Source organism: Pipistrellus kuhlii, unplaced genomic scaffold (assembly GCF_014108245.1).
Source record: "Pipistrellus kuhlii isolate mPipKuh1 unplaced genomic scaffold, mPipKuh1.p scaffold_m20_p_15, whole genome shotgun sequence".
In the NCBI taxonomy this organism is placed as follows: domain Eukaryota; kingdom Metazoa; phylum Chordata; class Mammalia; order Chiroptera; family Vespertilionidae; genus Pipistrellus; species Pipistrellus kuhlii.
The window spans coordinates 13,352,926-13,379,294 of record NW_023425460.1 but is presented as its reverse complement, the minus strand read 5'-3'; the positions used below and the strand labels follow the sequence as shown (position 1 = coordinate 13,379,294).

Genomic DNA, 26,369 nt, shown 5'->3' with positions numbered 1-26,369 from the left:
TTTCCCTTCCTCTCTGTGGAAAATCAATAAAATTTATTTTTAAAAAATTAAGTGCATTGGCTTAAGTAGCAAAAGAATATATACTTCATACCTCACATATATTTGTCTGCATGTACACACACACACACACACACACACACACACACATTATATATATTATACACAAACACACACAGTCAAATGCACAATACATTTTGGCTCATCTATACTCCATGTGGGTGATTCTAAGATTTTTTTTTAAACTAAAACTAATACCTGTTCTTTTCCAACATTTATTCATGCTTACTATGAACAAGGCCCCTGTCAAAGGGTTTTACATACATTCATTTAACCCTTCCAGCAACCTTTGAAATAGTTACATTTATTATTCCCACTTTAGAGATAAAAAACTGAGGCACAAAGAAGTTCAGTAACGTGACTACAGTTGTAGAGTTTAATAGATGAAAGATTATTTGAGCACCAGCAGTCTGACTCCAGAGCCACTGGGCTTAATACCATACACATGGTCTCTCAGTGAAAGTAGAGGATATAAGTTAGAGTAGGAATTAATCAAGACAGGAAAAAATTGTATATTTGGAAGTATTTGAAAGCAGAGGAAATTGGCCTAATTTCAAATATTCTTTTCAAACTTAAAAAATATCAAAGAAATATTAAAAATGTTGTAGCCAAAACATTGCCTAGATCAAAAGAAACAAGGGAAAAAATAAACAAACTGTAGTACATCAAACTAAAACTCTTCTGAACAGTAAAAGAAGCCATTATCAAATAGGAACCTCGTGTATAGGAGAACATATTTACCAATGACACATCTGATAAGAGGTTAATTTCCAAAATATATAAAGAACCCATACAACTCATCAAAAGGAAGACAACAATCCAATTAAAAAATGGGCAAAGGACCTGAATAGACACCTCTCTAAAGCCTGGACACATATGAAAAAATGTTTAAAGTAACTAATCATCAGAGAAATGCAAATTAAAACCACCATGAGGGATCACCTCACACATGTCAGAATGGCTACCATCAATAAATCAACAAACAAGTGCTGGCAAAGATGTGGAGAAAAGGAAACCCTGCTACACTGCTGGAGGGAATATAGACTAGTGCAGCCACTATGAAAAACAGTATGGAATTTCCTCAAAAAAATAAAAATTTAACTGTTGTTTGACTGAGTAATCCTACTTCTCAAAACATATCCTAGGATTCCCAAAACAATTATATATATATATATATATATATATATATATATATATATATCCTTATCCCCTATGTTCATAGAAGTGTTATTTAGTTATTTTCAATAGCTACTAGTAAGACCTAGAAACAACCCAAGTGCCCAACAGTAGAAGAGTGGATAAAAACCTATGGTACATTTACACCATGGAATACTATGCATCAGGATAAAAGAAAGATGTCTTAGCCTCTGTGACAGCATGGATGGACCTGGAGATTATTATGCTAAGTGATATGAGCCAATCAGAGAAAGACAAGTATCACATGACTCACTAATATGTGGAAACTAAAGAACAAAATAGACTAACAAAATAGATCCAGAGGCATGGATGCATGGAACAGAATAACAAATCTCAGAAAGGAAGGGGCTGGGGGAATAGTAAAGAGATTAACCAAAGAACTTATATGCATACTAGAAGCCTGGTGCAAGGATTCATTCACTGGTTGGGTCTCTCGGCATAGCCTGCAGGGATTGGGTCGAAACCAGCAGTCCAATGCCACCTGCTGCTCCTGCCTCCCAGCCCCGCTGCGCCTGCCATGGGCTCACATCCAGTCAGTCTGGTTCAGGAGAGGCTCACACCACCACAGCGGCGCTCACCAGCCATGAACCAGGCATCTGGCACCTGGTGGTCAACTGAGCAGCACTCGCACTGTGGGAGCACACTGATCCCAGGAACCAGCTCCTATATTGAGCATCTGCCTCCTGGTGGTCAGTGCACATCATAGCTACTGGTCAATTGGTTTGTTGCTTAGGCTTTTATATATAGATAGATGATAGATAGATAGATAGATAGATAGATAGATAGATAGATGATAGATAGATAGATAGATAGATAGATAGATAGATAGATAGATAGATAGATATGCATAACCCATAGACAATAGTGAAATGAAGGCCTGGGATGAGGCAGGGCTGGGTGGAGGGAGGCAAACGGGGGTGTAATGCAGGACAGCTGTGATACTGTCAACAATAAAAGAATATTTTATTGGAGGATATACTATGATGCAGAAGGGATATACAGATGATAACAGAAGGGTTAAAGCTTTGGTAGGTAGTTGGTTCATTACTCAGATAAGAACCTCAGGTTCTAATCAAATAGATGTCCCTCTGCTGTGACCTACAGGGAAATCTAACGACATCATAATAAAGACATATTCCACAATCCCTTTGAAAACACCAGTAACTCTTCTAACCCATCTTAAGCACACAGTGGGCATCAAATCTAGATTATAGGCTTTAATTGTGGTGTAAATACAGAATAGTCCAGGATACCTCATTCCAAGCCCTTGTTAAACTAAGACCCATAGCCTAGTGGTCTGCAACAGAAACTGCTTCCTAGGACACTGCTGGAGTAGCGGCAGTGAGTCAAGGCTGAGCCAGCTAGGTTTTCAGGCTGGCCAGAAGGCAATCATGTCAAAGCAAACATAGAAAACATTCGAGAATAGCACACATGAAACTGGTAACTGTAGGCCCGCAATCCACAAACAATGCTTCTTAGATACCTTCAGGAGGCAGGCAATTTTAAGCTAAACAGTCTATGAAAATATCTGCAAAACTAGTACATTGAAGAAATATAACGAAAATAAATGCTGCACATAGAAAGCCCTAGAATATATTACTTTACTCTCAAGATAGAAATTCTACCTCAGATTGAATGTTCAAATGGTGAGGAGGTTGTCAGCGAGTATGAATCCACATCGCTTTGTTGCTGATTGCGTTGCAGAGGGAAGGGAACGGCTTTGTTTTATTTTAAATGTGTAAATGATTCTATGTTGATTATAACAGTGAAAAGATGCGCTTTAGTCCAAGTTGTTCTTTTTGCATGGTGCACCTTGTACATTAGCCCATCGCAAATGAACATTTAAACTTGGGAACATTATTTACCTATTTTTACACCTGTGAGCTAGACGACAGCACTTTGTACTAAAGCAGAAGCTATATATAACTCAGGCCTGGAGAAAGCAATATAACGCTCTTTTATAGCACAGGATGTAGCTAATTATTCTCATTCTTCATGTTGTTACTCTTCCTTCTCCTCCTTTTCTCTTACCTTTCTACTTTTTGTTAACAGCTTTATTAATGCATAATTGACATAAAATAAACTGTTCACATTTAAATTTGATACATAAAGTCTATTTTTTATACAATCATTGTTCCAGTACCATTTGTTGAAATTATTTTCCTTTACCCACTGGCTTGCCTCTGTACATTTATTGAAAATCAGTTGCCTCAGTAAATATTTTGTGTGCACTCAAAAATAATTTATATTGTACTGTTTCAATGAACCGTTCCATAAAAGTTAATTGGATAAAGTTGGGTGATTAGTATCAATCAAGTCACCTAAATCCTTACTGATTTTTCAGTTCATGGGTTCTATTAATTATTGACTGGGATATGTTAAAATCTCCAAATATAATTGTAGAATTGTTTATTATTCTGTAATGTTTGAAAACAGAAGTTCCTTTCCTTTTATAAATTATTTTATCCTCTTTTACTCTAATTTTTTCATCACGTTCTTTGCTTTTTCGTAGGGATACTGATACATTGGTTACATTGGTTTTGCCAAACTCTTCATCTCTTTATTTCCAGTCCAAGTTGTTCTTCTCGACTCCTGTTTGAAATAAAATCCCTCATTCTTCTATATAAAATGGGTATCCCTCCCAATCATTAGCATCACAATCCTCTCAGATACAAATTCTTTTTTTTTCCAGCCAGTTGCAACGTCACCTTTGGTCCCCTGCTATAGAACATACATCTCAGTTTAGTCTCTATTAGTGTATTTTGCTCCCTGTCTTATGTTATCAGAGCCTGGCTCTAATTCATGTTGTGATGCCTTACCCTATTGTGGTCACACCTTCAGTGCCTGGAATAGTATTCTATACACATCAGTATGCAATACAAACAACATCCTCAGGTTCCCCCACTGCCTGCAAAGTGGAGACTATATTCTTCAGTCTTTATTCAGGTTATAAGCTAATTGTCCTTTCTTTTTTAAATATATTTTTATTGATTTAGAGAGGAATGGACAGATTGAATCATCAATACAAGAAAGATTAATTGATTGGCTGTACATCCCCTATTAGGTATGGAGCTCAAAACCCCAGCATATGTCCTGACTAGGAATGGAACCATAACCTCCTGGTTCATAGGTGGATGCTCAACCACTGAGCCACACCAGCCAGGTTAATTGTCCTTCCTTATTTTATCTCTTTTATCTGTCTCTCCCTCCTTGTTTTTCTTCTTTTTCTCCCTTCAACAAATACTGATATTATTTCTACTCTTTGCTTCTTGAAATTAACCTACCCATTGTTCTCAGCAGATAGCTTATGTTTTCTACTTGGACCCTGTGATTCCTGCTCTCTCTATATTAAGCCTTGTAAATCCATTTTTATTCCAGCTTCTGGATGAATATTTTCTGCCTTCAAAGACAGAGCTTTCTCTCTTTTCTGTGTATGTTACTCTCTGTATACATAAACACACTGAGAAGCAGTGGGGTTAAAAGGAAAAGCAGAAGCCACTGTTGCCTCTATTAATTATGTGAAAAAAGTCAAGAATTTGACTTTTATAGTGATGGAAATAAGAAGGACAAATCAGTTTGCTCCTTGGAGATACTGTCTTCATGAGAGCACGGATAGAAAGATAATCCGTTTCCCTAAAAAACAATAATGAGTGATGAGAAAATCATAAATAAATAGTCTGTCCACCAGGCAGAGTCCATATGAAAAGTGGGAGCACACCAAAGCATGGCCAGAAGAAAATGGTCGGCTAGCCTATAGATGTCTACACAAAAAGGAAGAATGTATTGGAAGCTGCTATAATAAGAAAGTGATCCAGTAAAATCAAGTGCAAAATTTGCAGGGGAAGAACCAAGGCTTGAAATACAAAAACAGTAGGAAGAAAGAGAACTTGCAAAAGACCATACCACATTCAGTTGGCAGAGTTAGCACAGAACACAAGAGACACATTAGGAATATGATAAAAGAATATATTGGTATTAAAAATACAGAAGAGAATATAAGAGAATATTTTTAAATGAAAATAGATATGTCTAATTTAAGCTTTTAAGGATGATTATTTAAATAAAGAATAAGCCATTCTCCAAAAACTCTTTTCATTTTAAAGTTCCAAGATAAGAACACTATAGAAATATTGTTCATATCAGTAAAACAAACTCCAGTTAAACCAGCTCACTATTTGATCATTTTATTAATGTCTAATAAGGCTGGATTCATATTCATTAAGTCTGTATACACCTTATATACAAAGTATGGAGAAAGATGAGCTACAAAGTGAATGTCTAATCAAGGATGAACACAGTACATGTTGGATTATGACCATTTTCATAGTTTTATGTAATAATTACAATTTTAAAATATATATTTTTACTGATTTCAGAGAGGAAGGAAGAGAGGGAAACAAACATCAATAATGATTAAGAATCACTGATCGGCTGCCTCTGGCATGCCCTCCACTGGGAATCAAGCCCAGGTTTATGCCCTGACTGGGAATTCAACCGTGACCTTCTGGTTCATAGGTAGATGCTCAACTACTGAGACACAATAGCTGGGCTGTAATAATTACATTTTATTGTGTCATAATGTCTCTTTCCAACTAGATCTTAAACTCTGTGAGGCCAGGACTCTCTCGTATATTCTGTGTTTCATATATAGTATCTTGCATAGTAGACATTAAGTAAAGATTTGCTGATTTAATCTGTAATTGTTAATCTTAGTTGTAGAAATTCATCCACTTCTTTCCCACTTATTCTAACCCAGGGGGAGTGCCAACCATCCTTAAGAGTATATCATTGGATTAGAAAGGCCAATAGAAACATGTCCTTTAGTAGAAAAGAGAGTAACTTAGAGTATCAATTACTTGAGGGGAAAGTACATGAATGATAAAGAAGTAGTAAGGTGTACAAGAGTAAGCAACCTTTTTCAAAAATATGTTCCATGTGTCAGTTAGTGTTAACTAGACAACTGCTATGGATGTAGACAACAGCACTCTACCAGTCTTCATAGTAAACTTCCTTAAGAAAAAATCTAGGTCTGAAATGCACTTATACCTTCTCAAAATCCCATCATTTTGGATTTATTTAGGGAAAGTATTCTGATTTATTCAGTCTTAACTGATAGAAAATTTCAATTAATTTTCTATTTCTTATAATGTCAAAGTCATATAACCGAGACACTTGGCAGGTTTCTGTTTTCTGAAAAACTATAAAAGGTAGAAATAAGTTTTATAGAAACAGTAAAATCCCAAGCATATATTGGAAATGATGATGCCACTTACTGGAAAACATACTCTGTATTATTAAACATTAACTCTAGCAAGACCCTCTCTGGCGGCCATGGTGTACAAGCCTAAAACTAAGAAATACACTGTGTGATATATAGATATCTTAGTTGGCTATCCCTGCCAAAACCAAGTACCACAGACTGGGTGGCTTAAAAAATACAAGAGTTTATATTCTCAGTTCCAAAAACTATAAACCAAAGATCATTGTCAGTATATTTGCTGTTTTCTAAGACGTATCTCCTTGGCTTGCAGATGGCTACCTTTTCACTCCATCCTCACATGACCTCTCCTCTGTGTGTGCATATTCCTGGTATCCAATTTTTTTTTTTATAAGGACACAACTCACACTGGCTTAACAGACTCACTTTAATTTAACCACCCCTTTAAGGCTTTATATCCAAGTACGGTCACATTCTGAGGTACTAGAGATTAGGGCTTCGCCATAAGAATTTAGAAGCACACACAGTTTATTTCATAACTAGAGAGATATTGGGAAATTCCAGGAAAGATAAAGTTCTAGCAAATAATAAATTTTACTTAGTATCAATGAATATTGAACCAGGAGGAACCTAAAAAATATATTACATCTAACCACCCATGTAATGCAGAAGTCTCTATTAAAGCTTCCCTAATTTGTCCCAGCCTCTGCTTTCTTACCCGGGAATGCACCACTCCCAGGAAAGTGAGTTCCATTCATATAGAGTTATTTACTGTTTGATGGGACACTACTTTAGAAATATTAACCAATGTGTTTTCATTTTTTCCTTTTTCTTTACCCACCTCTGATACTTTTCTAACTCTGCTTAGTTTTGATTCTATACCTATCACATCTGGGAAATGATGTATAATACAAAGTAGTGGCTTTTAAGTGTCAAAAAGTCCGAGCTCTGTGGACAGCAGGAAGGATGTGGCATATGTGCTCCACAGACCTCATTTTCTCCAGGTCAAATCTGAAGGAAAAACCAGTCTGAGACCTTTCATGGACTTAAAGATAATAGTGAATAAAAATGATCTCAGGGAAGCATGGCTGGGCTGTGTGCCTTCTCAGATAGACCTACTACCACTCCCCACAGAATTCCCTGTGCCTTGGTGTAGACCAGGAATATGATTCCAATCTATCAAAAGAGGCTTTGACATAACTGATACACATCTTTGAGGACAGGACAAGTGTTGATTCATCAGCAATTTACATGGGTCAAGAACTTGAGAGGATGAGTCTCAGCAAATGCCAGATAAAATGAAAAATCAGATCCATTTTTTAATTGGATTACTATCTTCCTCTTGTTGAGTTATATGAGTTATTTATAAACTGAGTGGCCAGATTATTATGATCTCAGAATGCATAATAATCTGGCTACTCGGTGTATTTGTATCTCAAATGGGTGTCAAAAGTATTCTAGACTTTTGCTGTAGATCAACCACATATTTGCCCTGAGCTTTCTATCAGCCAGTGCAAAGGGGAAAACTGATCAGGTGCACGATTTATAGGATCTTTGTTATCAAATAAATGAGGTACTCAAGAGAAGTACACTGAGTGGCCAGATTATTATGCATTCAGAGGTCATAATAATCTGGCCATTCAGTGTATATTAAAGGCCTGATGCATGAATTCGTGCATGGGTGGGGTCTAGCCAGCCTGGCCAGGGGGAGGGGACATGGATGGTTGGCAGCCTGCCTGCTGGTTGAACTCCTGGTCGAGGGGACAATTTGCATAATAGCCTTTTATTATATAAGATATACATGAGTGGCCAGATTATTATGCATTTAGAGACCATAATAATCTAGCCACTCAGTGTATATTTTGGAAATCAAGCCCTTATCAGATGTATCATTGGGGAATATGTTCTCCCATACCATGGGTTTCCTTTGCTATACAGAAACTTATTACTTTGGTGTTCAACAGACATATGAAAAATATTTAATGCCATTAATCATTAGAGAGATGCAAATTAAAACCACAATGAGGTGTCACATGACACCTGTCAAAATGGCAATCATCAATAAATCAACAAACAACAAGTGCTGGCAAGGGGAAAGAGAACCTCAGTACAGTATGGGTGGGCATGAAGACTGGTGAAGCCACTATGGAAAAAAATATGGAGTTTCTACACACACACACACACACACACACACACACACACACACACACAAAAGGAACTGCCATTGGGCCCAGTGATCTCACTTCTGGGAATATATCTTAAGAATATGGAAACACCAATCAGAAAAAATATGTGCAACCATATGTTCATAGCAGCGTTATTTACAACAGCTAAGATCTGGAAACAGCCCTAGTGCCCATCAATAGATGAGTGGACAAAAACCTGTGGTGCATTTACACCATGGATTACTATGCAGCTGTAAAAAAAAGAAAGATCTCTTACCCTTTGAGAAACATAGAAGAACCCTGAGATCATTATGCTGAGTAAAATAAGCCAATCAAATATCACATGATCTCATTTATATGTGGAATCTAATAAACAAAATAAACTGAAGGACAAAACAGGACCATACACATGGAAGCATGGAACAGACTGACAGATCTCAGAGAAAAGGTGAGAGGGAGGGCAGTAAGAGATTAATCAAAGAATTTATATGCATATATACATAGCCCGTGGACACAGGCAATAGACAGGGGAAGACCTGGGGTACGGTGGTAACCAGGGCAAAGGAGAAAAATGGAGGACATCTGAAATACTTTCAACTAAAAAGAAAAAAAGAAAATCAGAGGCTCTCACCCCTTGGCACCAGAGAAACTCCCAGAAATTAGTTGGAATTCTGGGGAAAAGTGAGAAAATCCCTAAATGGTAGAGTTTTAATTTATACCATTCAGTTTCAAAGTAAAAGTGATTTAAAAAATAAAAAGTTATTTTTTTAATACCTGAGATCATGATTACTGTTATATGAACATAAATCTTTGCTTTCTCCTCATTACTTTTCCACTCACACTGTTTATAAAAGTGTAGTTTATACCAAAGTTACTGTTAGTTATTACAAACTAGAATTGAAATTAGGTAAGTTAGTCTATATGTAATTGCACATGGGTAATGCCCAGTCATTTCAATGCCTACCCTGTAAGGCCTCCAGGGCTGATAAAACAAGGCTTCCTATGTATTAAGAAGCTTGAAAATGTACCAACAACCAGGGCTAACTAAGAACCTCACTGATATTTACTTTAATAACCAAATTAGAAACCTAACATGTAAAATGTCACTGTTTTAGAAAAACACAATTAAGATATTTGAAATTCCAAATTGTAGAGGTTAACCAGGAAGCGAACACACTATGCTGCTCTATCTCTCAGTGAAGCAGTTGTACAAATAAAGTCTACCTGTCCATCCTCTGGGATTAAGATCAATTGTAGAAACATAGAATGTTGGAATTAAAGCGGTTCAGCACCATCTGGTCAAATATTCTCATGAACAGATGTGAGACTTGAGATCCAGACACATTAAAAGATTTGTTTAGGGCACTGGCCAGTGCAGTTCAGGGGTAGAGCATCAGCTGTGCAAGGAAGGGTCATGGGTTCGATTATTGGTCAAGGGCACATACCTGGGTTATAGGTTCCTTCCCTGGCCCTGGTTGGGGTGCATGTGGGAGGTAACCAATCAATGTGTCCCTTTCACATTGCCCCTCTCTCTCCCTCTCCCTCTCCCTCTCCCTCTCCCTCTCCCTCTCCCTCTCCTCCCTCTCCTCCCTCTCCTCCCTCTCCTCCCTCTCCTCCCTCTCCTCCCTCTCCTCCCTCTCCTCCCTCTCCTCCTCTCCTCCCTCTCCTCCCTCTCCTCCCTCTCCTCCCTCTCCTCCCTCTCCTCCCTCTCCTCCCTCTCCTCCCTCTCCTCCCTCTCCTCCCTCTCCTCCCTCTCCTCCCTCTCCTCCCTCTCCTCCCTCTCCCTCTCCCTCTCCCTCTCCCTCTCCCTCTCCCTCTCCCTCTCCCTCTCCCTCTCCCTCTCCCTCTCCCTCTCCTCTCCTCTCCCTCTCCCTCTCTCTCTCTCTCCATCCGTCCCTTCCACTCTAAAAATCAATAGGAAAAATATACTTCAGTGAAGATTAACAACAACAACAACAACAAAGATTTGTTTAGGTGCAGAGCAGTCTGGAAAATGGTGTCTCCACCTTCCATTTTCTTTTTCTGCACACTTTTCAAATTAAAAACCAAGTCATTTTCTCAAGGTTTTCTTACACTTCTACAAGGGCAATTACATGATTGGCACTTAAAAACTATTTACAATGAGAAAGTAATTCAAGAGACTGGTTTATCTCAAAAGTTCAGCTCTCCCCTTTTGAGAACATATTTTTCTAATGGATAAAGGATTAGGTTTCTCAACTGTTACCCATCAGAGAAACTATCAGCTATGCCAAAGCCCTTTACCCATCACTAATTACATGTGCTGCTGACAGAATGATGGATTGGCCTAAATTGTAGGGGATATAATAAATGCTGTATAAAGAACTCTCCAAAAATAAGGTAAATTGAGTTTCTAGAAAACATATGCATGTATTCATAATAAAATGCAAAATTCTTTAGTATTTCTTTTAATCGTTTAAGTTATCTCTGGATAATTCAACATATAGTTTGGACATATATTCAAAATACAAGTTTTAAATATGTAATTTAAAATATATATTTGAAGTGTACTTCAAAATATAACTTGGAATACGAATTAAACCATTTAAGGTATTTGTAGTTCAAGACTGAAACAAATCTTAAAACTTTGTTATGCACTTGCACCAATTATAGTTTTGGAAATCTCTTTCCACCAGTTGTGCTGCAAACAATACCACTTTTCTAAACAGTTGCGAGTTTTTATCTGTAGGATATATTTTAGATATACCATTAATCTTACTGTGTTTTGTTGTAAAACCTTTAGGAAAGTATTGGCAGTTCATGTTGAAAGGCACTTTTTCATTATGGTAGTTATAGCTAAATGGACTCTGTTTAGCCACTTGAAGTATACAATGTGGAAGCCTGCTCTCAAAGGTATTTGTCATCGATCAAAATAGTACATTTTCCTATCAGTTGACACAACCCTCAGAGTAGTTTATTTGTCAAAACTATACATTATTTGTACTGTCAAGTATTATGGAACTTAGAATATACAATTAGCCTTTTCAAGAAACTCTAGCAAGATAAACAACATAAACAAATCCTAACAGTTAGCTTCAGAAACTTCCAAAAGCATTGAAACAATGTAAAGAAGTGAGTTATACATCATGAAAATCAATAAATATATAGATTAAGCACTTGACCCTTCTGGTACATCCTATTGTCCCTCATTTACATCTTGTCATACAGGCCTCTTCTGTCTTCCTTGTAATTCTTTATATTGATTTTCAAAGCATAATTTAGGGTTTTTTGGTCAACTGTAGATACTATGTTCTTATTTTTCTCATGCCTTTAATCTAGGAAAATATTTGGCTGGTGGTTTCTGCTCTCCCTTGCTGACTCCCTGAACACCATACTCAGTCATCTTTTCTGGCCTTACCCATCTTCCCTAGGCCACAACCTCCCTCACACCAAAAACGAGTTTCCCTAAAGCTTTCTTGTTAGAGTCTAACACTGGTATAGCTGAAATAAAGCGAATATAGCCATTTATACCATCTAACTTGTATTTATTGGCCACAAATACTAGAAAGGGAAGAATGTTGGAGAGTTCTCTGAAGATGCTAACATGCTAAATTAGGGGTGTCGAACTCAATCAGAGAAGGGGCCAAAATCTAAAATCCAGCCTAAATCGCGGGCCGAATGGTTTACTGAACAGTCATAAACTGTCATTGTGATGGAAACAGCGGAGTGCAGTGATGACAGCGCGGTGCGGGCCACATTGCAAGGCCTGGCGGGACGGATTTGGCCCACGGGCCTTGTGTTTGACACATCTGTGCTAAATAGTAAAGATATAAAAATACAAACAAAAATTCATAATGAATTCAGGGAATGTCCAAAAATATATGAACTTCAAAATTATATCACTGATTCCTCCAAGGAAGTTTAGAGTACTGGATTTTCTCATTCTTGATGAGAAACAATGAGGGAAATCTAAGAGAGATAAACATTTGAGCTGTATGATAAGTAAGAATTTACTGTCTCAAAGAGCTGCTTTTGGCTCTGATATTTCAATATTGTGCAAGAAGGTAGCTAGTCTCAGTTTTAGGAATGTCTAACTTTACCTAAAAGTTAGCCTCTCTCTCTCTCTCTCTCTCTCTCTCTCTCTCTCTCTCTCTCTCTCTCTCACACACACACACACACACACACACACACACACACACACTACCGTGGCAAAAGATATTTGAAAACACTGTCAGTTCTGCTTGACCTGTAAGTGGCTGGACACACTGCAGTGGGTCTCTTTCCTTTGGAACACTAGGCCATCATAAAAACCTGGCTTAAAATCAAGCAAGTTTCCATGCTGAATGACTTTATTTTGCATTCCCTCCTGTACAAATAAAAAAGACATCTCATAGTGAGCTAGCTTACAATGCTAGACTACACCACGGATAAGCACATGACATGTAGAATGTGTCTATATGATAATAGCAACTGTGGAGAGCATAGATTATCCACATACTCATTTCCCATTTCTTTACTTTTTGATTTTAACATCCAGGAGCCACTTTCCAGGCAGTCTCCCTGGTGGCCACGGGAAAAAATTGGGTGGTTGGATAGGAAACTCTGGGTAAATATTTATTAGAATACTAATACCTTATCTAAAATGCTCTCCATACATTTGAGAAACTTCATGCATCTTCCAAAATCCCCAGGATAACAGAGCTCTGGCCCACACAGTAGGCCTGAGAATCACAAAACCAGCAGGGTACTGTGATCTGGATCCTTCTGTCCTCCTAGCCCGCCCATATCTTACTTTCCCTCCTTCCGTGAAAGAAAGAAATTCCAATGTTTCCTTAAATTAGTTCTGAGTCTATCAATATTAATCAGCAGGAAGCTCACATTGGTTCCTGCAATTGCCTCACATCCCATCTTTCTTCTTAATCACTGGTGACTTTTTCCTTCCGGGTTTTGGTTCCAGTAGTTACTCAAAACCTGAGAATCTCTCTCTTTTGGTAATATTAAGCCACTTGGTAGTTTAAGTGTTTCCAACTGTGGCTCCTGGCAAGGCTTTTTGTTGTTCAATTTTTGTCTTCACTAGGAGTAATAAAGATCTTAAAGAAATTAATAAAAAATATTGCCCTAATAAGGAAGCTCCATTTACAGCAATTGGTTGCTAGTTCTCTGTTTATGGATTATATCCTGGCAACATTGCCATCATATCATCACACACCTTCACAAAACTGTGCTGGGATCTGCTAGGTCTACCACAAAGTCTCTCACTGTTACGTCTGAACTCCAGACTCATGATAATTCAGAATTTTTCTGATTCCACCTTAGTCCACCTGTATTTTATCCTGAATCATCATTAAAAGCAAGTCACTCTTCTCAATAAACCCTCTGATTGCACTCAACATCATTCAGGGCCCTCCATAAGATCCTGTTTCATCTGGCCTCCTGGTATCCTCTATCCTCAACTCCGACTGCTCTCTCCTTCATTCACTCCTTCCCTGGGACACTGAATTCTTTGCTCTATCTCAAGTATAAACTAAAAGTTCCTAATTGCCCTTTATTACCATACCCCTTAGCACTTATAGCACTTCTCCTATTTTCATCCTCCTCCTTCCTTCCTCATCTTCTTACTACATGCTTACCTTTTGGGCAAATGTCTCTAACGTCCTCCCCTACTCTCAGTTCCAGCCTCCTTGGGGCCTTTATTTAATTGTGCTTAACACACAATACTTTACTTGTATAAGGAATTTTCCCTTTATTTGATTTCTATAATTGGAATACCTACTGAGAACCCTTGTTCCATTTAACAACAGATATTTCTAAGCCATCAAATTTTGTGGCGAGGAAGAGTCAGGTGGAACTCACTATCTGAAATGAACACATTGCCAACCACAGGATTAGATAAAGGGCCTCCATCTTCTCCCACTGAGGCCCCTTTGTTTTAGAGAGATCTTAGTTAATTTCAATGACTGTCCATTTGGGCCACTTGTTATATCTCTTACAGCATTTCTACTCTTATGTCTTAAAATCAACACAAAAAGTGAGTTCACAAAACCTTAGGCCCTCACCTTTGAACCCAATTAAAAGCTGAACCCCAAGCCTCTGTGCTCTCTCTCTCTCTACCTGTGACCTCACTGTGTGGTCCTAGGTGTGCTGTGTGATTTACATGTCCTGTAAGTAATAAACCTTGATTTTTTTCTGTTTCCTGATACTTATTAAGTGGGTTTTGCAATCATAGTAAGAACCACAAGGGCTGCACAACATTGGTTATTACTTGGGTGTGACTAGCACAAAACAATAGCCTTAATGTACTTTAAAAAATTTGATGTTTTGTGTGTGTGTGTGTGTGTGTGTGTGTGAAGGTAGAGGACTAGGACATATTTAAGAGCTTGTCAACTTGGTCAATGAACAGTGGTCGACAAACTCATTAGTCAACTGAGCCAAATATCAACAGTACAACGACTGAAATTTCTTTTGAGAGCCAAATTTTTTAAACTTAAACTTCTTCTAACGCCACTTCTTCAAAATAGACTTGCCCAGGCTGTTGTATTTTGTGGAAGAGCCACACTCAAAGGGCCAAACAGCCTCATGTGGCTCACAAGCTGCAGTTTGCCAACCACAAGTCTATAACATATATATTTGCATATTTACACAAATGGAAGAGGCAGCCTCCATTTATATGTTTGTCCTGGCCCATTCAAATGCTAGGGGTGAGCCTGTCTCCTTCCCCTGTCAAAGCAATATTAAATTTGACCAAACTTAAAGTAATATTTAAAAAGCATAAAGGAAGACTATTTAAAGAGAAAAATCACATAAAAGCATCATGAAGCAAAATGTTCATTCTGATAGCTCTATTTTATAAGGGAGGCAGTAAGACATAGATATAGTCAATTTCCAAAAATAAGATTAATCCTAGCCACACTCAAAATGAAATAATGAAGAAGGCATTTTGACTATAAATTAATAAAATATTAATATATAATATTAACAGTATTTACTTCAAACCTTTGCTAATGGAGCTATTGTATTCTGTAGATGAATGGCCTCTAATTAAAATGGAAATTCATTCTTTCTTTTTTTTCTCTCTCTCTAGATCAGTGTTTCCCAAACTTCTCTCATAATGAGTTAAAATACAGATTCCTAAGCTTAGAGCACTAGTTAAGTATACAATTTTACCTATATGTTCCCAAAAATTCTACTTTAGCACTTCTTAGTTGGGATTCAGGAATCTGTGTTTTAACAACTCCGCCAGGTGATTCTCATCATGAGAGAAGTTTGGGAAACACTGCTCCAGATTACGAACCTGGGCTCCTTTATCCATCCTAAGACAAATAAGCCAGGTACTACAGAGTCATGGTCAACACCCCCATCTTTCCTACCCACACACACCAAATTTAGTCACTGAGTCAAGTAATTACTTCCTAAACCTCTTTTATTTAGACCCTTTATCACTGCTTCTACACAGTTCTCATTCTTGTTGGCTGATCTATTGTAATAGCCCCCTGTTTTATCTGCTCTCTGTGGTTCCACCTTCCAGAACTATTCAACATCCATCCTCCTCCTGTGGAGCAGTGGCATGAATCCTATATCCGCAGCATCACTCAGGAATTTGCTGTAAATGCAAATTCTTGGGTTCCACCCCAGTCCTACCCAGTCAGAAACTGGGGGTGGGACCCAGCCATCTGTCCCAACAAGCTCTCTTAAGTGATGATTGCAGATGCTAAAATTTGAAACCAAGTTTCTAAAGTAATATTTTTAAAGGACAAAGCCAATCATATTTGAAACTCCTTTAGTAAGCTCTTACCATAAAAAGGAGAAAGTCCAAGCTCTTAGGAAGATATGTAATGTCCTTTCTATTCTGTTCTTTTTTTTTTTTTTTTAGGTCTTCTCTCTCCATTTCCTCCCTCCCACCCAGTGTTTTAGTCATCTGAACATTTTGAAATAGTCTAAATGTACCCTGTTTTCTGTGTCTTTTCCTAGTGCACTTCTTCCCACACACAATTTACCCACCTGGAGGAGTTCTATTCATCTTTCCAGATCCAGCTCAAATGTCCCCTTTTGTAGAATAATTTCTGAGGACTAATTTCAATAATTTGCTTACAGCCTATTCCAGTTCTTCCAGGCCCACCCACGTAACTTTTCTACTTTAACATTTTTAGATATCCAGCTCTTAAGAAAAAATCAAGTCCTGTGTCCTGTAGGGTACAAAGAGGTAGGAATGGGAATGGCATTGCTTGCTCCATGCCCCATGCTCCCACCCTGGGTTTAAGAGTGAAAGATTGCCGTTCGCCTTTTGGAACAGTTGTGGCTCTTGCTCTCTGAGAACACTGATGGCTTCTGCCAGATGTTGGCTCAACTATTTAGCAGTGAACCCACACCTACATTTACAGGGTCCGAGGCGAGAGTACAAATAGAGGCCCACATACCACATGTCTAAATATTTAAAAAGTTATAAATAAAACAAAAAGCTTCAATAGGATATGTCCTATCACTGTGTTACCTTAAAAAAAACAAACAGAATTTCTTAGTGAAAATCAAAAGTATATGTAAAGCAATAATTTTCAGATGTCTGAAAGCTGGAAAAATATCAAATGTGGTAAATGTAATATTCAATGTGTGTATCTGAGTGTTCTGCTGATGAAATGGCAATGTCTAAAGGAGTATAAAATAAACAATTCATCAATTCTTAAATATGTATCCTGTAAATTTATAATTATTGTATTTATTTTATGAAAATTATTCTTGTTAGAATCAAAATTCTCATTTACTTTGTATATTGTTGACAGTGATGCTTCAATGGATTTAAAGTGAATTTAAAATACATATGGCAGAAAATGAATATAAAATACATATGGCAGAAAATGCAAATATATTTCATTAAAAATTAAGTTAATATAAAAACACAAATAAAATTATTTTTTTCAAAGTTCCTTTTTGTTAAATATTCAGTTACCTATAATGTTGAAAACCAACATGAATATTGTAAATATCAAATTTCTATTTCAGAATACTTTTTAAACCTGTTATTTTTCTCATTTAATTTTAAATTTCATTTAACATTGCTTGACACCAGCTTGCCAGTACAAAAAATTGATAGCACACTTCATGCACATTTTCACTGGTCCTACATATTTATAAATGTAAAAGTAATACAAATTGTTTAGCAATGTAACCTCAGCCACCTTGCGAAATAACTGATGATTTGTACGTCCTTTCAAACCCAACAATAAAATATGAAAAGAAGCAAGAAAATTGATGCTCAGCTCTACTCGGGAAAATAAGTCTTGGTTATGTGAGAAGTTAGTGAATTGATACCAAGAGGAAGAATCCTAAAAGTTTATTTATCATTTCTCTTAAACTGCTCAAATGACTCTCTCTATATCCCCATTCTCCAATGCAAAATGTCTACAATTGAGCTCCCAGCAGCTCAACCTGAACATTTTCTAGGCATTTGAGCTCTCTTGCCTCTATGATATGGAAGTGATGTGGAGAACATTTTCCTGGGTGTTCTCATGTTAATCATGAGAGTGAATATTTAGGGTTACAATGGCACTGAGCCAGTTCTGATGTCCAGATACCAAGTACAAAGACATTTATGCTTGAATGTCTGTGATATGTGTGACCTTCCAACATGTGGGGCCCAGGACAGAGCCTCCTTTGTCTTGGGTCTAAACATAGTACTACTTAGGTATTTGATGTCCTCATCCTAGACAGAACCAGAGGACTAGGGTCGAATTTCAAGGTGCTATGTTAAGGCAACAACCCTGCTCTATCTAGGATATAGAACTATTATAGATTTTCAGTGTTTTAACCAACTTCAGTCCAGCAGAGCAAAAAGAGTTTTTATCTCCTACTAACCACCCCAGCCCCTCCCCCTAGCCCCATCCCCAACCATTGTTACATCAAAAGAAGGAGTCTCATTTTTGGTTTAGCTATTGTCTGAGTGGAGGTGGAAAAGATCTCATTATACCCCAAGAGATTTACATTTAATGGTTCATGCTTAATACATTTAACAAAATATATTCAGGTTTAATAAAATAGCATACTTTTGTGATTGAGTTATTTGGTTCATTTATTATTTGATTCATTATGTTGAAGCCAAAACATATTCACTGGGTATCGTCATGATTGGACTTTGGCATCTCTGTGGCCATGGTGGGGTAAATGAGACATTTTGGGGGGCTACCAATCTGAATCTAGTCACCCCCCCTTTAATTATCTGGTCCTGCAAGACCTGTTTACCCAAATACTACTCCCATTTTAGAGAGGCCATAAACCATCCATAGAAGGAGTTATCAGTGCTGGCACCAGGCCAGGCCTTGAGATGTGGTCCCATTGCCCCCATCCCAGCACATGGGGCTTTTTGCAAAGATCCAGAAGTATAATCCGTATTGGGGGACAAAGAAACCAAAGGGGTATAAAGGAAAAGCTTGCTCCATATTGGGGGGCTCAGGATTTGAAGAGAAACAAGAGTCCCTTGAGTCACATGTGAAATGTCTGGAAATAAACGGGTTTTTCCTGTGCCTCCAGGACTCCTGCATATTACTTTCAGTTGCCTGGTAAATTCTGTAACATAAATATAGATCCGAAGGGACTGTTAAAGAAAGAGAAAATAGAAATTCGGAGGGGAATGTTTCCACACACAGGCATTGTGAGGGTTAATTTTACATAGCATCTTGGAGAGGCTGCAGTGCCCAGCAGTTTGGTCAAACAATAGTTTAGATCAGGGGTGGGGAACCTTTATCCTGCCAAGGCCCTTTGGATATTTATAACATCATTCCAGAGCCATACAAAATTATTAACTTAAAAATTACCCTGCTATATTTGGTCACACATTTAATTAACGCACCCCTAAGGCCTTGGCAGAGCCAGACCAAATGATTTGTGGGTGGGCCTTATACTGCCAACAGGCAGAATGTTCCTCACCCATGGTCTAGATCACGTGTGTCAAACACAAGGCCCATGGGCCAAATCCGTCCCACCAGGCCTTGCAATGTGGCCTGCACCACGCTGTCATCACTGCACTCCGTTGCGTTTCCATCACAATGACAGTTTATGACTGTTCAGTAAACCATTCGGCCTGCGATTTAGGCTGGATTTTAGATTTTGGCCCCTTCTCTGATTGAGTTCGACACCCCTAGTCTAGGAGGTGATGCTTTTGATGCTGACTTACATAGAAACTGACCAATCAGAACAAAATCTGGCTACTGTGGGGAGCCAATGGCTACCAAGGAGGTGGAGCTTTTGACACTGACTGGCATAGGAACCCACCAATCAGAACCAAATGTGGTCGCTAAAAAGAACCAATGGATGACTGTGAGGCAGAGCTTGTGATGTTAATTGGCATAGGAATCAACCAATCAGAACCAAATGTGGGTGCTATGGGGTGTTAATAGCTGCCTAGGAGGCAGACCTTCTGATGTAACTTGCATAGAACCCAACCAATCAGAACAAAATCTGGGTGCTGTGGGGAGCCAACGGCTGCCAAGGAGGTGGAGCTTTTGATGCTGACTTACATAGATACTGACCAATCAGAACCAAATCTGGCTGCTGTGGGGTGCCAATGGCTGCCAAGGAGGTGGAGGTTTTGACACTGACTGGCATAGAAACTGACCAATCAGAACCAAATTGGCCAGCAAAGGAGGACAGTAGGGGGCAACCAGGCCAAAAGAGGAGGGCAGTTAGGGGCAATCAGGCAGGCATACAGAGGCAGTTAGAGGTGATCGGGTGGGCAGGCAGGCAGGTGAGTAGTAGCAGTCCCAGTTTGTGAGAGGGATGTTTAGGCCTGATCCCTAACCAGCAGGCAGACATCCCCCAAAGTGTCCCCAATTGGAAAGGGTGCAGGCTGGGATGAGAGAACACCCCTCAGTGCATGAATTTCATACACTGGGCCTCTAGTATTGTAATAATAGATTTAGCAGTCTGACTCTTATTCTACACTGTGAATCATTTATATCCAAAGGCTGTGTTATTCATTATTTCAGTTATTCATTATTATATTTTTCAAGGCTAGAAACTGTCACTTAATAAATGCTAAATAAATGTCTGCCAAATATTAGATGAGCAAAATTAGCACCTAACTATATCACCTGACATGTGGTAGAGGCTATAGGAGTAAGGAGGGGTGGTGGTAGAGAAAGGAGGAGAAAAAAGGAAAGAGGGAGGAAAGGAGGGGGGAGGAGGAAGGAAGGAAGGAAGGAAGGAAGGAAGGAAGGAAGGAAGGAAGGAAGGAAGGGAGGGAGGGAGGGAGGGAGGGAGGGAGGGAGGGAGGGAGGGAGGGAGGGAGGGAGGGGAAAGAAAAGAGGCAGTCTCCCTGAAGCTAAGACTCCACATGAGATGGTATTCAGCCAGCTTTCCCAAGCTCCCAGCACAGTCTTAATCACCTCTCTCACAGCAACTTTGATAGCTCTAGCTAAGGAACTTGATACCTGCAAGCAATTAACTTTAATAAGCCAGCAGGTGTTTTCCTTAAAAGAATGCTGACAAGCCAATTTGCTGACAGCAGCTCTAGATTCTCTGGTTACTCAGCCATGGCTTCTACCTTTGCCCTTATGAACGCAGTCTGTGGTTGTGAGTAATGAATGAAAAGGTAGCCAGAGTGTGGTTCTTTAAACAGTGAGGCTTGTAATCAGCTTTAAGACATGACTGTGCATTACAAATAGTTCCAAAAAGTCTTTTCAAGTTACAAATAAAAGCAAAACCCAACAAGTGGCAAAAGTGGCAATAGCTCACATTGTCACAGCACATCATAGTTTCTGTAATGTTTGTTAAACAGAAGGATATGGAAGTGCTTTGACCTGCATTGGCCTCCCCTTCCTTCCTTTCTTCCTTTCTTTCCTTCCTTCCTTCCTTCCTTCCTTCCTTCCTTCCTTCCTTCCTTCCTTCCTTCCTTCCTTCCTTCCTTCTTTCCTTCCTTCCTCTCTCTCTCTCTCCCTCTCTCTCTCTCTCTCTCTCTCTCTCTCTCTCTCTCTCTCTCTCTCTCTCTCTCTCCATATCTTCCACTCTCTTTAAAATGCAATGGGAAAAATATATTTGGGTGAGGATTTAAAAAAAAAAAAAAAATAAGGGGGGGGGGAATAGAGCTCCTCACTATTGGGATTTTTTTGGAAATAGAGATAAGTAGAGGGGCTATTCTGAAAGTGAGACAGTAAGGACAGTGATCTCCTGGGCCCCCGCCCCTCCGCTCCTCCTGTCAGTTAACCAGCGTATGAACTTGCTGGAGAGCAAAGGCAAACGGCAGCTTGGGAAGAACAAGGACGGACCCTCCTCTCACCTGCAGCACCATGCCAGGGCCGCTGCAGTGCAGGCTGGGCTGGCCTCCAGGGCCCGCTGTGCGGCAGGCTGCCTTCCCCAGGATGGGCATTCGGACATGGCCATCCTCGCCCCCAGCAGACCGAGGGGATCTAAAGGCAGGAACAGCACGTTTCCTGGAAGGTGACTTCGGCACTTGGGTTATAGGTTAGGCAGTTTGATTTACAAAAAGCGATATATCTTTAAAGCAATGGTTTTTAAGGTGTGCACTTGCATAATCCAGAGGTTATGCAAGATGACCCATAAGGATATGGAAAAAAAAATAATTAAACATATTTATATTTTCTTCCCATTAAAAAAAAAAAGCTTTTTTTGTGTATGTTTTGTTTAAAATATATTTTATTGATTTTTTACAGAGAGGAAGAGTGAGGAATAGAGAGTTAGAAACATCGATGAGAGAGAAACATTGACCAGCTGCCTCTTACACACTCCCTACTGGGGATGTGCCCGCAACCAAGGTACATGCCCCTGACCGGAATCGAACCTGGGACCTTTCACTCCTCAGGCCGGCTCTATCCACTGAGCCAAACCGGTTTAGGCTCTGTGTATCTTTTAAAATGTATATGACTTTGTCTACTTATGTGATTTATAAATAAAAACACCTATATTAAGGACTTATTCTCCATAGTATTTTTATCGGCATAAATAATTTTAAAAGTTTGGAAACCACTGTCATAAAGAAGGATCATGATTCCTTATACATGCTCTGCTGAGAAAGCTGAGGTACCTGATCACATTCAGGGAGGATCTAGAAGTTTCCTCCACCAGGATGTCTGGTAAGAATGATAGCTATCTTGGATTGCTAGCATAGAAATAAGATCGACCGGGACCGAGCGAGGCCCACGCACTGCGGCATCCCTGCGTCCCGCCAGGACGTCCCTCCGCCGTCGCCATCATGCCCAAGAGAAAGGCTGAAGGGGATGCTGAAGGAGATAAAGCCAAGGTGAAGGACGAACCTCAGAGATCTGCCAGGTTATCTGCTAAACTGCTCCTCCAAAGCCAGAGCCCAAGCCTAAAAAAGGCCCCTGCAAAAAAGGGAGAGAAGGTACCGAAAGGGAAAAAGGAGAAAGCTGATGCTAGCAAAGATGGGAATAATCCTGCAGAAAATGGAGATGCCAAAACAGACCAGGCACAGAAAGCTGAAGGTGCTGCAGATGCCAAGTGAAGTGTGTGAATTTTTTATAACTGTGTATTTCTGGTGACTATACAGTTTGAAATACTATCTTTTATCAAGTTTTATAAAAATGCAGAATTTTGTTTTAAAAAAATAAAACAAATAAATAAATAAAATAAAATCAGCTGTTTTTTCATTTTTTTTATTTTATTTATGAAGGTGTGAGATACATACCATTTGTTAAAAATAAAAAAAAAAAGCCAACATATCCTCATGATTTTTTTTGAAATTTGTTGAAGTTGTACTTTTATGACCATTAGGCAGATGCTGATGTTGCTATTTTCACTTTTTTGTTGTTGATCAAATTTCATACATCACAAAGCCCAAAGACCCCAAGATCTTGTTCTTGGAGTCACAAAGAAAGAAAGAACACGGAGTCTGTCAAAAATAGCCTCCTGTCTGAAGCCCTTCTCTAGCTTAAGAGCTTTTGGCTTAGCTACTTACCTCAAACCTACAGGGAAAAGTCGGAGCAGCTCTTTCTACTCTCAAATGGAATATTTGTGTGTGTGTGTCTCTTCAGAGCTACAAATCCCATATCCCCATGCACACACTTCAATTTATCTTTGCAATATCAGTCCTCCCATGACACAGAAAAAAAAAATTAGATGAGGAGCAGACTCCATGTGGGCACGTTGGCTTGTCAAGTGAACACACAGTGAGCATCTGATGTTTTCCCTCTCTCCGTTACGAAATAATAATAAAAATGCTTTGTGAGCAGATTGTTTTCTAAACTAACAAAGCTTTTGCCTGGGCTTATCAGAACGCCCTCTTCCCTCAGTCCTACCACTGCCTTCATTCCCCTTTTCAGCTCCCATCCTGTCCCATTTCAGCTCTTCCCCAGTTCTATTAAGGTGACTTTACTGGTGAACTCCACCTGCATGTCCGGGACCATTCCAGGCTCTTGGTTAGTCCTCACTGGCTCTGCAAACGTCCTGAGTTCAAGCATCCTGAGAAACTCAGTTAAAGAATTAGCAGGGTTTAGAATTAAGTGTTGTTTCAACTGAATCTGGGATTTACAGAGCCGTCAGTGAGTTTTTATGAGCCCTTAGAATGCACTATGCTGGAAGTCTGCCATAGGTTAGTCCAAGTTTTAGACCACAGTGTCTGTTACAGCAGGTAGTTAGGGAAGGGAACAAATAGAACCAGCGGATTAACTAGGAAAGGACAGTTGCACAGTTACTCCAGGCATCTGAGCGGGTAGGAAGTGCCATCTATGGCTTGGGTACCACCAAGCCTTGGTGACAGATGTGAAGATAGGGTGTGAAGCACAGAGAAGTTAGGTAGCTTGCCCCAAATCAGCCTCAGGTGCCAGAGTGATGCAGCTCTGGGTCCTGACAACCTTCCTGGGCTTGGCGGGCCCAAGTGTGGGCCTATTGCCCCAGAATCTGGACTTCTCTCACAGCAAGACAAAACTAAGCCACTGGTCATATATGGGGCATTGGGCATGGAGTGCCTGGGGGCTGTGAATGTAATCTACCAACTGAGTGCTGGGGAAGTGCCTTGTTGAGTGTGGCAGCCTTTTCAAGGTGTTCAAATAAGTCTTGCCACTGTGGATGCAAAGGGCCCACATACTAAACCTGGCTAACTCAGGGGAGGCCTGTGCAGCGGCCTTGAAAATTCAGAGGCCTAAGTTACCATGAACGACAGTCTGAACTTAAAACTGTTTAACTAAAAGCAGTTTATGGTAGGTAGTCATGTCCTAGGCTAGAAGATTCCCAAAGGTCAATCTTTACCTTAACTAAGCCTCTGTATTGTCTTTTCATCTATAATAGCATTCCTTTGGAATGTCAGGGTGACTCCCCTTTTTCCAAACCTTTAGGGTACAACCAATGTACAAAGTAGGAACCATAAATCCTCTCACTGTTATCATGGTCATGTTTGACTGTTGGTATCCTGTACCCACCTAGGGAAAGGAAGCATGTGTCTATCATTTTACTTCTATCCATTCCCAGAGATTCCCCCCTGTGCTTTCTCTTACCTCCCTAATCTATCACCAAAGGATTTCATGTAACCCCGTTGCCTCATCTCTTTGGATTGTAATGTATAAAATAAGGTACAAAACTGCCATTCTCAGAAGCATTATTTCAATCTCTTGAGGTCTTGCTTCCCAGCAATTATCAACAGTTTGACTCACATAAACTCACAAAATTTTTTCACAGGTTTGAATGTTTCTTACAGTGACACTGCTATCACTCAAATCTTCCTGGAATTCTTTTCCCATGACACCATGGGAAAACCTATTTCCAGACTTGTCTTCCTCTTAACCCCTGCTTCATAACCTGCCTACTGATTCTTGTTCAAGACCAAGTTTCTTTCTGGAATTGGGGCCTGTCCCTCTGTCTAGTCCTTGCCTGTACCCAGAGTCCTGGGATGGAGTGGGGGAATCCGTATGCCAAATCCAGCATCCATTGTCTAGAGGTCCTGGTGCTAATAGACAGGTTTCATAAAACTGTACCATCTCTCCCCCATTTATAGCCTGGAATCTTTTCAAGTGTTGTCTTATCCACCCTACTACACCACCTAGAAGAAAGACTGGCTTCCCCCTGTGAACGCAAAGCCTCAAATTCTTATCAAGGCCACACTTTGAAGCTGCATTAGGAACCCTTATCCTGGGACAGTAACCTGCTACCCACATGTTTTGAGACTGAGCTCATGTTCTCTAGAGAAAAATTGTTCTTTCCTCTATTGCACTGAGAGGAGTTTTCTACATCCATTTGAATCAGTAATAAATTATTGTTCCCACTGCTATTTAAATGTAACCTAAGTATATTATTATTCTTTTAAACCAGGAGTGACTTACTGAAAGCCTGATCTAGTCTGCCAAAATAGTTCTTTAGGAAACGAATTGTATTCCATATATATCTAAGGAGCCACAGGCTCTACCATTCTCTATCGCCTTGCATCTTGCTTTTTCATGCAAGGGTATTTTTACCAGCTTCTATTTTAAAGGAATTTATATTTTTAACCCCTTTTTGAGGCCCTCTGAAAGCTTCTCCCCTCCCACCTTGCTACTTTCTTTTTTTTTTTCCCCACTCTATCTTCATGTTCTAAAATAGCTAAGCAGCGTGGCCAGTGTGGCTAAGTGGCTGAGAAATGACCCGTAAGTCAAGAGGTCCCAGTTCAAATCCCCATCAAGTTACATGCCAAGATTGAGGCTCAATACCCAGTAGGGGGTGTGCAGGAAGCAGTGGATGGAGGTCTCTCTCTCATTGATGGTTCTATCTCTCTATCCTTCTCCCTTACCCCTCCCCCCTCTCTCATAAATAAAATAAAAACATATTTCAAATAGCTAAGCAAATTT

General features: G+C 39.4%; 1 protein-coding gene and 1 pseudogene across 1 annotated transcript in view; one reads left to right on the top strand and one right to left on the bottom strand.

Annotated features, from left to right (window-relative positions):
* Nucleotides 1–26,369, bottom strand: part of CTNNA3 (catenin alpha 3) — a 1,168,431-nt gene that overhangs the window by 498,276 nt on the left and 643,786 nt on the right. The gene's annotated exons all lie outside the window — the stretch shown is intronic.
* On the top strand, nucleotides 22,717–23,183 carry LOC118719194 (annotated as a pseudogene).